General features: G+C 35.9%; 1 pseudogene; it reads right to left on the reverse strand.

The window, feature by feature from the left end:
* Positions 1–2469: 2469 nt before the first annotated feature.
* LOC107862770 lies at positions 2470–4005 on the reverse strand (annotated as a pseudogene).
* Positions 4006–12224: the final 8219 nt, after the last annotated feature.

Consider the following 12224-nt stretch of genomic DNA (forward strand, 5'->3'; position numbering starts at 1 on the left):
TGCATGTTGTAAATGGCATGAAAAGTTGGAGAATTAATGTGGTACTATGACTTTCAAGTCAATGGTATGAAGATACCATATAAATGTATGCCATGACAGAGTTAGAGTTTGATTTAAGAGTGTTAGATGGTTATCCGTAGAAAGTACGAGTTGAAAGACTTTATGCTAGAAGTCGTGATTTGCCGACACGGGATTATGGTACCATGCTTTGTGATCTTGTGTACCTTGATTCATGTTATCCCAAATTGGGACTATGGTTAGGTGCCCTACTTTGTGATCTTGTGCACTACTATGACATGTTGACTTGATTAGGGATTTTGGCACCTTTCTATATGATCTTGCTTGTCCCCCTTATAGATACTCCAATATTTGAGGAAAACTTGGATTGGGGGCTTGGCTGCCAAGTCAAGGACAGATTCCATATAGACTGTGGAATTACAGATTGTAGGGTGTACCATCTAGCTAAAAAGTAAGACAAAGAGTGAGTCGTGGTTTCAAAGAAATGTTTCAAAGTCTTTAAAATGCCCATGTGATTTCTTACTATATGATATGTTTATGAACTGTTTTAAATTGCTCTCATATATGTTGATTATAAATGACTAGTTTGGATTAGCTCTGCGTACCAGTATATCTGTACTGACACCCTCCCCCTCCAACCTCTCAGGTTCTGAGGCACAGTCTAGGGGCCAAGATAAGCAGTAGATAATTCAGACAGCAAAAAAGATTGTGTAGTGGTGAGCCTTCTATATTTCGAAAGGCCTAATGTATTACAGAAATTTATCATTCTACAGTTTTGGTCTACTGGGGGCCTTGTTCCAGACTTCAGATAGTATTGTTTTGAGATTTAGTAGAGATTTCGCAGACTGAGTTAGATGTTATTTAGATATTGTTAGAGTTTTCCTTCATTGTTAAACTAATTTCAGAGTATGACCATGTTTCCGTATTGGATTTATAATTCTACATTTTTCTTTTATTATATGAATGTTGTGCATGATTACCGAATAGAGTGGGACATCCGGGCCTTCATGGATCGGATGTCCGTCATGGCCAGGCCCTAGTTCGGGTCGTGACAAGTATGGTGTGAACTATGAAGAGACTTTTCCATCGGTAGCAAAAATAACGACGGTGAGAACTATTGTTGCAATTACTGCTTCACAAAACTGGACTCTTCATCAAATAGATGTCAAAAATGCTTTTCTTCATGGTGATCTCAAAGAGGATATTTATATGAAACCTCCACCAGGTTTGTTCTCATTGCCTACATCAGATGTATGTAAGTTGAAGTGGTCTTTGTATGGATTAAAACAAACTCCCAGAGCTTGGTTTGACAAATTTCGGTCTACTTTGCTACAATTCTCTTTTGAGTAGAGCAACTAACTCATCTTTGTTTCTTTGGAAAGCATCCATAGGTTGTGTTCTTCTTTTGATATATGTCGATGACATTATTATTACAGGAACTAATTCTTCACTAATCACTAGCCTGCAACAACAACTTAAGGATTCTTTTCATATGAAAGATCTTGGTGCTCTTACATATTTCTTAGGTTTGGAAGTTCATCGTGATTCATCTGGTGTGTTTCTAAATCAACAAAAATATACCCAAGATTTGATTTCTTTGGCAGGTCTTCAGGATTTCTCCTTTGTGGATACTCCATTAGAATTGAATGTAAAGTATCGCCGGGATGAAGGCGATCTTCTTCCTGATCCAACTATATTTTGGCAATTATTTGGGAGCTTAAATTACCTTACTATTACCAGGCCTTATATCTCTTTTGCAGTTCAACAAGTTAGTCAGTTCATGCAAGCTCCTCGTCATCTTCATTTGGTGGCTGTCCGTTGCATCATTCGATACCTCCAAGGAACATCTAATCGTGGACTATTCTTTCCTAATGGTTCACCTATTTGTCTTAATTCTTTTAGTGATTCTAATTGGGCGGGATGTTCTGACACTCGTCGTTCGGTTACTGGTTGGTGCATGTTTCTTGGAGAGTCTTTGATATCTTGGAAGAGTAAGAAGCAAGACCGTATTTCAAAATCTTCAACAGAGGCTGAATATCAAGCAATAAAGGTGTAGATAAAGGTTTCATTACTCTTCCGCTGACAATACATGTGCTATTCAGATTACTGCTAATCTGATTTATCATGAGCGGACCAAACACATCGAAGTAGATTATCATTATATAGAGAAGCTGTAGATAAAGGTGTCATTACTCTTCCGCACGTGTCCAGTGATCTTCAAATAGTTGATGCATTTACAAAATCAATGGCACGACAACAACATCAGTTTTTCGTCGGCAAATTGATGCTTCTTGATTTACCAGCATCAATTTGAGGGGGATGTTAGCATGATGTAAATATTGTATATTAATGTAATCATATATTGTTGTATATTAGTGTAATTACATAGATTTGATTAAGTTAAAGAGAATAATACTGACTTTAGTAAGAGCAGATTTGGTGGGATAGAATAGTGGATTTAGAGGGATAGAAAAGCTAATCTTTAGGGATAGGAAGATAGATCTTTAGGGATGTAATCATTGAATATTTTCTATTTAATAAAAAGAATCTCAATATAGAGATGTATTCAGCAGAAAATTGACAGAAATGTGGTCCAATCTACACCAAACAGGTTCCTTCAGCCAACCTTCATGCCCCGGGAGAAGATGTCGTCTCCCTTATGCTTAATCACATATTTCTCGTCTGGACTGATATGAGCTGCAAACTCGTAATCAACTGCAAGTGACTCTGCCCCCTTCTCTTGCATACCCAGAAACAACCCAAAGCAATTGAGTCCATTTAGTTGATCCGTGTTGCAACATGCTGATAGGAAAAAAACCCTGTCCACCCAAATGGAAAGCCTGTGAATAAACTTTACCAGCAGGAAAGAGGCTCGCACAGTCGTCTCATTTCAAATCTAGGTAGATAATACATTGTTGACGGGGCATTTCAAAGTGGAGGGCTTTAACTGGTCTGTATTTGTATGCCCTCTGCACATAACAATGGTGCAAGGCATTCTCTGCCTCAGCAGCAATTGAGCGCTGCCAATTTGGTGCTTCTTCCTTGTAAAACAGAGCCTCTATGACAAGCTTTGAAGCAAGCTCAGGATCAAAGTCATTGCACATTATGACTTTCCTCAGATTTCTGTGTCATGAAAGGAAACCGGATGAGGTGACAAAAATGTGAGCTCCATACTTCCCATTACTCCTCAAGCTTTAGGTAATGCTTGCGAGCCCACTTCAATGCAATGTCATAGACAGCATCCTCTGAAGCAACTTGAAGATCGTCACTCGACAAAACAACCTCAATTCCCAAAAGAGGCAGACTGAATACCTCTTCTTGGAAACTGAAGGATTTAAAGAAATTAAAAAGAATGGAAATGAAGATACTTTTTGTGCATCGCACTAACCAAAAGCAGTTAGTGAAAAAATTAAGTATTTATTATCTGTGAGTCAAATAAATAACAAGACTGCTTTCAAATTAAAAGAGAAGGTAAAGGAAAATTTGTGAATGAGTAATAATTGATTAAAGTAGACTGATATGGAAATGCAATTTTTTTCTTTAATTAACTTGTTAGTTGGTGCAAGATGTGAATAACAAGTTCTTGTAATACTTAGGAAAGTAAAAAATAAAATAAATAAATAAAAATCAAAACTTGACAAACTTCACTCTCAAATTCAACCAAAATAAGATAAAACAATATCTATATAGAGTTACTCACTTCGTTATGTCCATGAAATGTGCTGCAAGAAACTTCTTTGCAGCATTTGTTAACAACTGAACATCATCAGCCATTAATTTATTGGAAGGAAGATCCAAATATAGCAATGCTGATTCAGTTGTCATGAGTAGATTCTGCAGTAACAGGCTGCAATATCTCATGCATGATGCAACTTCAAATTTGTCTGCAGCCATTAGCACATCAAACACACCAGTAGGTGTTGTAGCAGACAAAACATTACTATATATAAATTTCAAGAGGTCCATGACCGCAGTTTCTTCTGATCAATAAAGTTAAGTAAGGAAAAAGTTAACTTTATGTCGACTAACAACAGAAGAAAATATGTCCAGATAATCTTTCCTTAAAAGGAAAAGAAAGGAAGACAAACAAAGAGGTGGGCAAGAGAATCGCAAATAATTCAACAATCAAGTGTATGGAGAATGCTACTAAACTTGCAAACATTGTACGCCAGAATCCTTGTCTAATTGACTCTTTAGGAATATCTCATACAAAATTCATGTCAATGATCCTATAGTAAAAAAAATGAACATATGTGACACGCTAAAGCTAATAAATAGAGAAATTCCTTGTCTGGTATTTACTTATCCAGTTGTTTGACAACCATAGGAAGATCTCAATTTTCATTAATTAATAGTAGGTAATATTATTTTTATTTGATGATCTATTGAAAGTTGAAGAATGTAAATAGAAATGCATCTGGTTCATGCAAACCCAAACTCAACTTCCTATTAGAGAAGAATCTAGTTATTATGAGTTTTTTGTCCCTAACAAGAGTCACTGACAAAAGTGGTGGCAGGTTCATATTACTCGATTGCAGGAACCACAAGGGTTTGAGGATTGATTTGATTGCCCAGGAGTTAACTTGAGGATACAAGCTTAGAAGAGAAGAAGAAACAGAGGGAGAAAGAGAATTGAGAGAAAAGGAATTGAGTTTATTTCATATCATGATTGTAACTGAATGATTACATGCCCTATTAATAGAATATACAAGTTGATCGAGCTATTCTAACTTACTGAAACATCTTTAGCTAACAGACTCAACTAACTGCAATTTAACTATTTTCTGGAACCCAACTACTGTAGAAACACTGTACTTAACTAACTTTTGAATTATAACTTGCTGTAATAACAAGCCAGTCCTAAAAAACTCTTAACTGCTTCAATGTAGTAGGAATAATAGGCCAATTCGTGACAGCCTAGATCTTCTGAGGGTCAGTAGAGACACCTTCAACAGTGATAAAATGACCAAGATAATCAATCCTGTGAATACCAAAGAACCATTTGATTTTCTTGGCAAACAACTGATGCCCAACTCTTTTAAAAAACACAGACCTCAAATGTACCACAAGTTATTCCATAGTTCTACTATAAATCAAAATATCATCAAAGAAAACCAACACGTAATTCCTTAAAAACTTTTGAAATACAAAATTCATCAACCCTTGAAAGGTCGCAGGAGCATTTGATAATCCAAAAGGCATGACTAAGTACTCAAAATATCCAAAATGAATGCTTAAATCAATTTTAAGAACATCTCCTTTATCCATCCTCAGTTGATGATATCCAGACCTTAAGTCAATTTTAGAGATGTTAGAGTGCGTACCCTGCTGATTTAGCTGTTTTACTTAGTAGTTTCCTATCAGTGAAACTAGTAAGCTAACATGGTTCACTTATGCAGAGTAAGTAAGGAGACAGCATTTTTACGTGAAAAACACCTGGCTCAAAGAGGTGTAAAAAACCACGACCTGTACCTCTACAGGATTTAACCCTAACTTCACTAAAATACTTGAGCCTTAACAATCAACAAATTACAAGACACTTGTAAACAAGGAATTAAACTCTAACTCTTATTTCAACAATGACACAAATCTTTCCAAGATAACTGTTTCCAAGTCTTCGAGTTCCCCAACTTGAAGACACAAATCCTAACTCAGTTTATACTCAACTGAGGATAGAATTAAAAATTATTACAACTCTATAACCAACCTATTATACAAAGTCTATGACTCTTTAACTCTAAGTAAAGGAACAGGTTCTACTTATGACTTCTTCAAGCTATTGAACTAATTTGTTGATTGGTGCTTTTCTTATCAGTGTATGAGTGAAAATCCTTGAAGGTCATTTATTCTATTTAAGCCAACTCTGATGAAGTCCTTCAAATGATGTAATCTTCTTTCTTCAATAGGACTCTATCAGTTAGTTACACTCCTTGCTGTATTATATCTCCTTGTCTAGGTAGGATTCCCTTATCAGCTATCTTCAAGTATTGTTTTTATATTCTTCTCAACCTCTTTTCTGCATATGATAAATGTTGAAAGCATATTTGAATTTACTTACTCATCCACTTCTGACTTCAACCATTATTTTATCATCTGCCTTATCCGTCACTTCTATTGGCTTCAAATGTGTGAACCAACATGAATAACATGTTTCATTCACATACGTCAATCACAAAACTTTATTTCTCTAACAAATCCCCCTTTTTTGATGATGACAAACCATTACATGTTTCACAGTATCACAATAGAACAATATTCCTCTTAAATTCCTGATAAACTCAATAAAGGATTTAAACATAAGGCTACTAGAATGAAATAGGTTAGTCATTTGAGTTATAAACATTGCACAATCTATTCTCACCCCTTTGATATCATCGAAAAGCAAGGCCTAAAGAAATAAAAATAATGTTTAATAATCCATGGCCACTGGGGCTATCACTAATACAATCAAAATTTAGAACAAAGTACCATCATGTATTAAGTTGAACAAGAGCAAAACATAAAAAGTAATTAACTCTAGTTCATGCAAGAGCAAGACATAATTAATAGTACCAAAAACTGATAAAGATGAAATAGGCTAAAAAAATAAAAAGTAGTCCTAAGGTACTAAGAAGAGAACTAAGGAGAGAAAGCAGAGGGAATGGGGGTAGTCAATTTCTGCACGATTTCAATATTTGCAGATCTTTCACTCACAAGGGTAGCTTGAAGAGAAACAATCTGACCAAAGAGTTCTAGTTTTTCAGCATTATGAGCCATCTGAACAGACTCCAATTCAGCTTGATCAGCCTCCAACTCAGCAGTTTTAGCAGCAAGAGCATTCCTTAATCATTGCATAGGATTATTAGCACTCCTCATTTAAACAAGTAGTTTCATATGGTTCACAGTCCCTATAACATCTTTGGTGGTCTGCATAGACCAAACTTGAACAAGTACCAAAAAGTCTTCAAATATAGGAGCAAGCCAGAATTCATAGGTAAGGGCATGACCATTTATATCCTTGAGAAGAACCATTTGCATTTACTAAATAACAATCCTAGGAAGGTTAATTTAAACTTTAGTGTCAAGCAATTACATGAGAGTGAGATCCAAAAAGTTTGCCACAGTCCTTCATTCTTTCCTAGGAATGATCATCTTATGAACAACATCAAAGTAGAGTTTATGAAGAGGAGTCATCTTACTCTTAAGAACCGTTTAATGATTTTGCAGATGAGGATTACCAGAAAACTTCCTAGAGATTTGAAGGGTAGTGGCAATGTTATCAAGGGGAGGCCAAGTAACCTGGACACAGTGACCCTAACCCCTCATAAGAATGTTCATAATCCTAGTAATATTAGCAACAACAAGATTGATAGTGACCCCTATGATAGTGGTTGAAAACATCTCTCCAATAGCAACTCCATTAGTATAAAATTCATATAAGTGAGATCTTCAAACTCTAGAAAGAATAATACCATCTTCGAAAGGAAGGGTGAAGTTTAGGAATCCATGTTATCCTCAAAAGAGGGATATGGAGACCAAAGTAATGACAGATAATTATGTGTGTATTTTTCTAATCTATCACTATCTTAGACATAAGGGTGGGTGTGAAGTTAACTATACCGTGGGTGTCATCCTAGAAATAGGGGTGCCTTGATTAAGGTATTGGATGGTTTTGATTGATACACTTGTTAGGTGCTCGAAAGATAAAATGGTTGAAATCTTTATGGTTTTGTTGAAAAACTAGCCTTGCAGACATTAGACCTAGCCTACCATATCATCAATGATTAGAATATGCATCGAATTATCATGTTCCCATGCACATTTTTCCCCTAGGAAAGTATAATCCCAAGATCTATTTTAATTGATTACACTTTAATTGTTCTTAGTCTCTAATTAGTCCCTTAGAAGCCCAAGAATTACATCTGCTTTTGACACGATTGAAAACCCCCAAACATTTTTTGTACCATAGGTTTGAATTTAGTTAGTAACTCTTGTTCCGAACCTACTCAATCTCCACTCACATTGTTCCTCGTGGATTCAACCCCAACTCTTGTTGGGAAAATATATTGACAACGACTGCCTTGTACTTTAATTGGACGTGTAAGTTGAGCATTATCAAAAAATGGCACCATTGTTGGGGAACAATTTGGTGTATTGAGTTAGTTTGGAATTTTAGCTTACTTTCTTTAATTTAAACTTGTAAATATTTGTTTGTGATTTTCTTTGCTTCTTGTGTTAGGTAGATTTTCTTTAATTTTTGTTTATTTCTTACTATGGCATCAAGGAATGAATGTGTGTTTGGTGGTTGGAGAAGCTCCAATAGAAAAATATTGAAAAGGAAAAATACTTTGAAGATGAGACGGGATTCCCATCTCAATCTTATAGGAAGTATGCTTGCACTTCATGTGGAAGTCATGATGTACATAGGGATGATTGGCCAAATTCCCCCTCACCCTGTTATGCTAACCCGATTTCTAGTTCTTCTTATGGTTTTGATAGGTCTTATGAGAAAGGAAGGGAAGAACTAAGAGCAAAAAATAGTGGCATTGAAGAAATTCTTCAACGTATCTTAGGGTTGACAACAACGGTGGTGAAGGAAGCAACTCTTGTACTCTAATCCATTAGGGCATGTAACGAGAAAAACAAGAGGATAGAAGAGATGGGAATGGAGGTCAATCATGTAAATACTACGACCAGGCCCACGCTTCTAAATGAGTTTGACATTGAAGAATCCTCGATGACTGCCCAAACAACTAAACTAATTATGAGAGATGATTCCAAGATTGAGAAAATGATACTAGAGGATCTAGTCCATTTCAAAATGAGAATGTCAAGAAGGATGCAACTCTGGATTCAAGAAAAAGACCTCACTCGAACCACTTTTCAACATTATGCTTGGTGAGTGTGATGAAAATCTAACCACTTGAGCTAATTATAAATGGTATGGATAAGGTACAAGGTCCATATATTTTGGGGTTTTCCATCTCAAGAGGGAAAAATTAATCCCATCACTTGAAGGTCAATAAATTCAAAGTTCAAGTTGTAGCAAGTGGATTCTTCCTGTTCTTACCACTACCCAATGATCCTACTCGAAAATTTGATGTGAAATTGGGTAGAAGATTCTAGTCATCAAAGTGGTGCGATAGAGGCCATACCATGATGCCCTCTCATTTCCCCTAAGTACAACAAGAAATAATGATCAAAAGATAGGCCGACGATTTAAATCATCTAAGTGGAGGGATAAAGGATGACTAAATAGTGTCGTGACGCAATGTTAACTAAGGTGCTTCTTGGGAGGAAACCCAAAGAGTTTTTATTGGTATTTTGTAACATTTTTTATTCAATTTTAAGATTGTTTTTGAGTGTTTGCAGGTGATAAAAGAAGATGGAAGGGATAAAGTAAAGTTTGAGGGCTCAAAACTACGTCCCGAGCCAAAGTTAAGCCGGTATTTCACACCAAAATGGGTTGTATGTAGGACAAGAGCAACCTGGATATAGCTGGGTAGTAGCTATACTGGTTGGACTTTCTTTGGACATGCTTGAGCAGTCCAGGCGCAGACCAGCAGTATATGGGGCGCAGATGGCTTACTATAACACTGCCTGGACCTGCTTCAGCAGACCAGACGCAGGTTAGCCACATTTTGGATGCAGGGAGGCTCAACAGATGGGAACAAGCTGGTTTGACTTATGCTGGAGATTCTTTAGCAGTCTAAGCGCGGGTCCAGTTACAAGGCACACAAGTGGTCTCTTCTTTGAGCTAAAATTTTTGCACTTTGTGCATAAATCCAAATGCAAATGGGCAGTCCTTGGAGCTAATATTGCTGAGCATGTCCTTTTTTTTCAACCACAATTCAAACATTAAAAAGGCTTATTTCAATAATGCATCACCGGATAATTACATTGGACTTTTCTTTCACCATTTTCCTCTTTTTAGTAAGCTTACAAGTTATGATCTTTACAATGCAACTGATGATCACATTTCATGAATTCTTGTGGTTTAAATTTATTTTATTTGAGCTTAAGTTGATAAAATGTGGTTGTTAGGATGAATATTTTAAAATTAATAGCTTGTCTTACATACCCAATTGTAAATTCTTGCTTCCATACACTAGTATACACCATATATTTTATGGAACACCCACTTGAGGTTTATTTGCTTAATTGAGTGGTGGGTGATGTAATTGGGTTGGCATGATTAAAAGTGGTGTAATTGGTGATGAATTAATGCATTGGTCTTGTTCACATGTGATGCTATGTTATCTATTCAAGCTCTTACTTTTTATGCACATCACATGTTTGTTAAAATGTCAAAAGAGAGAAATGCCTTATATGCTTGTAAAGGTTAATGGGAACTTTCTTGGGGAATTTGGTGATAATTTTTTGAGCATAACTTTGAGTTCAAATGGTCTTAAATGTTGGATAATCGATGGTTTTTGGTTGATATTGTTGATGAATGTTGCATCCATGGTTTGATTTATTAATGTGTTTATCATAGCATCTCCAGGTGAAGTCTAAGTAACCCGAGAAACATGAATGATTGCCTTGACCTATGATAGATTTGGTGACTCCATTCTTAAGGGTATAAGGTAGTTTGTGTTCTTATTGATTCCATGAATGTTTTATGAGCTAAATGGATGATATGTGAAATTGTGAAGAAAGAATCCCATGGAGTGTAGTGATAATGTTGCCTTGCATTCACCTAGGTTTTTCTATAATTACTTAGGAATAATCAAGAGTTCAAAAATGTTTTCTAACTGTCATTGGCAAGAAATAAAATGATTTTGAGAAAAAACAATAATATAGCTTTCTTTGTGAAAAAGATCTCTACTTCTTTGGAGGTAGCGGTATGGACTACGTACATCTTACCCTCCCCATACCCACTTTGTGGGAATACACTGGGTTTGTTGTTGTTGTTGTTGTTTGTGAAAAAGATCAAGGATGTTTTTGAGCTTTCTTTTGAGTGAGACCATTAAATTTCATTTTTGACTCTCTATTAACAAGGATTAGTCTTTTACTCGGAGTTACTTAGTAAGCTCAAAATTGTTCAAATTGGTTGGGAGATTAACTTTTTGCTGTATGAGTACGATGCTATTTGTGGTAAGATTTTTGAATAATTCTTGTACATATGATAAGTATAGAACTTTCCCTAAGTGTGTTCTAAGCGAAATCCTAGACAAGCTTGGTTTGGAGAATGACCCAAGGCCATTTTTGACCCATCACATAGCCAAATTCCCACCTTAAAAATTTTCCCTAGTTAACCCCTTTGATCGTTTTTACCCATATTTCTTTATTTTTGAAAGAATAACCTTGCTAAAACACCTAGGCCCTTTTAAAATCTTCTTTTTGGCACTTAACCTCCTTTGATGCATTGAATGATTCATAGTAATGAAATATAGGCGAAAGCCCAAGTTTGGGGGATTTGTGTAGTTGGTAGAATAATGTAAGGGTGGTTCAAACCCCAAGTTTAAGGGGATTAGCTAAGATAAGCCAAGAAAGGTGTATGTAAGGTGTTCAAATCATGTGCTTAAGAGACAAGAGACATACTCAATGATAAATTTGTATAGCCTAGCCCATAGAATATGAGGAGAAATGAGGCAAATGAAGGGGCTGTAAAGCACTTAAAGTTAGAAAGTCTCTTGAAAAAACTAAAAAATGAAGAAAGAAAATGGTGGCTTTGAATTATTTTGTAAATACTAATAAAAAAAGGGGGAGTAGGGAAATATGGGAAATTCTTTAAAGGAGAATTAGGTGGATAATTTGAAAATGATGGGATAGAAAGGGTTGAGTGATTGCATTGAAGGAGGTCTTTTAGTCACTTGATCCATATATAAATTCCTTCCCGCACCTTAAACCTTTATCTTGACTCGCAAGACCTTGGTGATTCGCAACTAGGAAAGTCTACATTAGTGGCAAAAAACACAAAGGTCAAGCTTATGATTCAACTCATTGTACTCGAATTTCTTTGCGAGAGTGAGTGTGAATTCCTTCATTATTTGAACACCTTTAGAAATTTAAATATTTGGTGTGGGTGGAGCTAACTCTTGCATATGAGAAGCATTGATACTTTTAGGTAGAGAGTGAAGTCTTACTATCAATTTGGGTAAATGGGTGAGATAAGTAGCATTGTGAAGATTGAGACAATCTTTGAAGATTTTGAGTCTCCTCTGAAGATGATTTGTGGATTTGGAAGGTTCATTTGATACCAAGTTGCATCCTTGCTTTTTAAA

The sequence above is a fragment of the Capsicum annuum genome, chromosome 1 (genome assembly GCF_002878395.1).
Source record: "Capsicum annuum cultivar UCD-10X-F1 chromosome 1, UCD10Xv1.1, whole genome shotgun sequence".
Taxonomy (NCBI): Eukaryota; Viridiplantae; Streptophyta; class Magnoliopsida; order Solanales; family Solanaceae; genus Capsicum; species Capsicum annuum.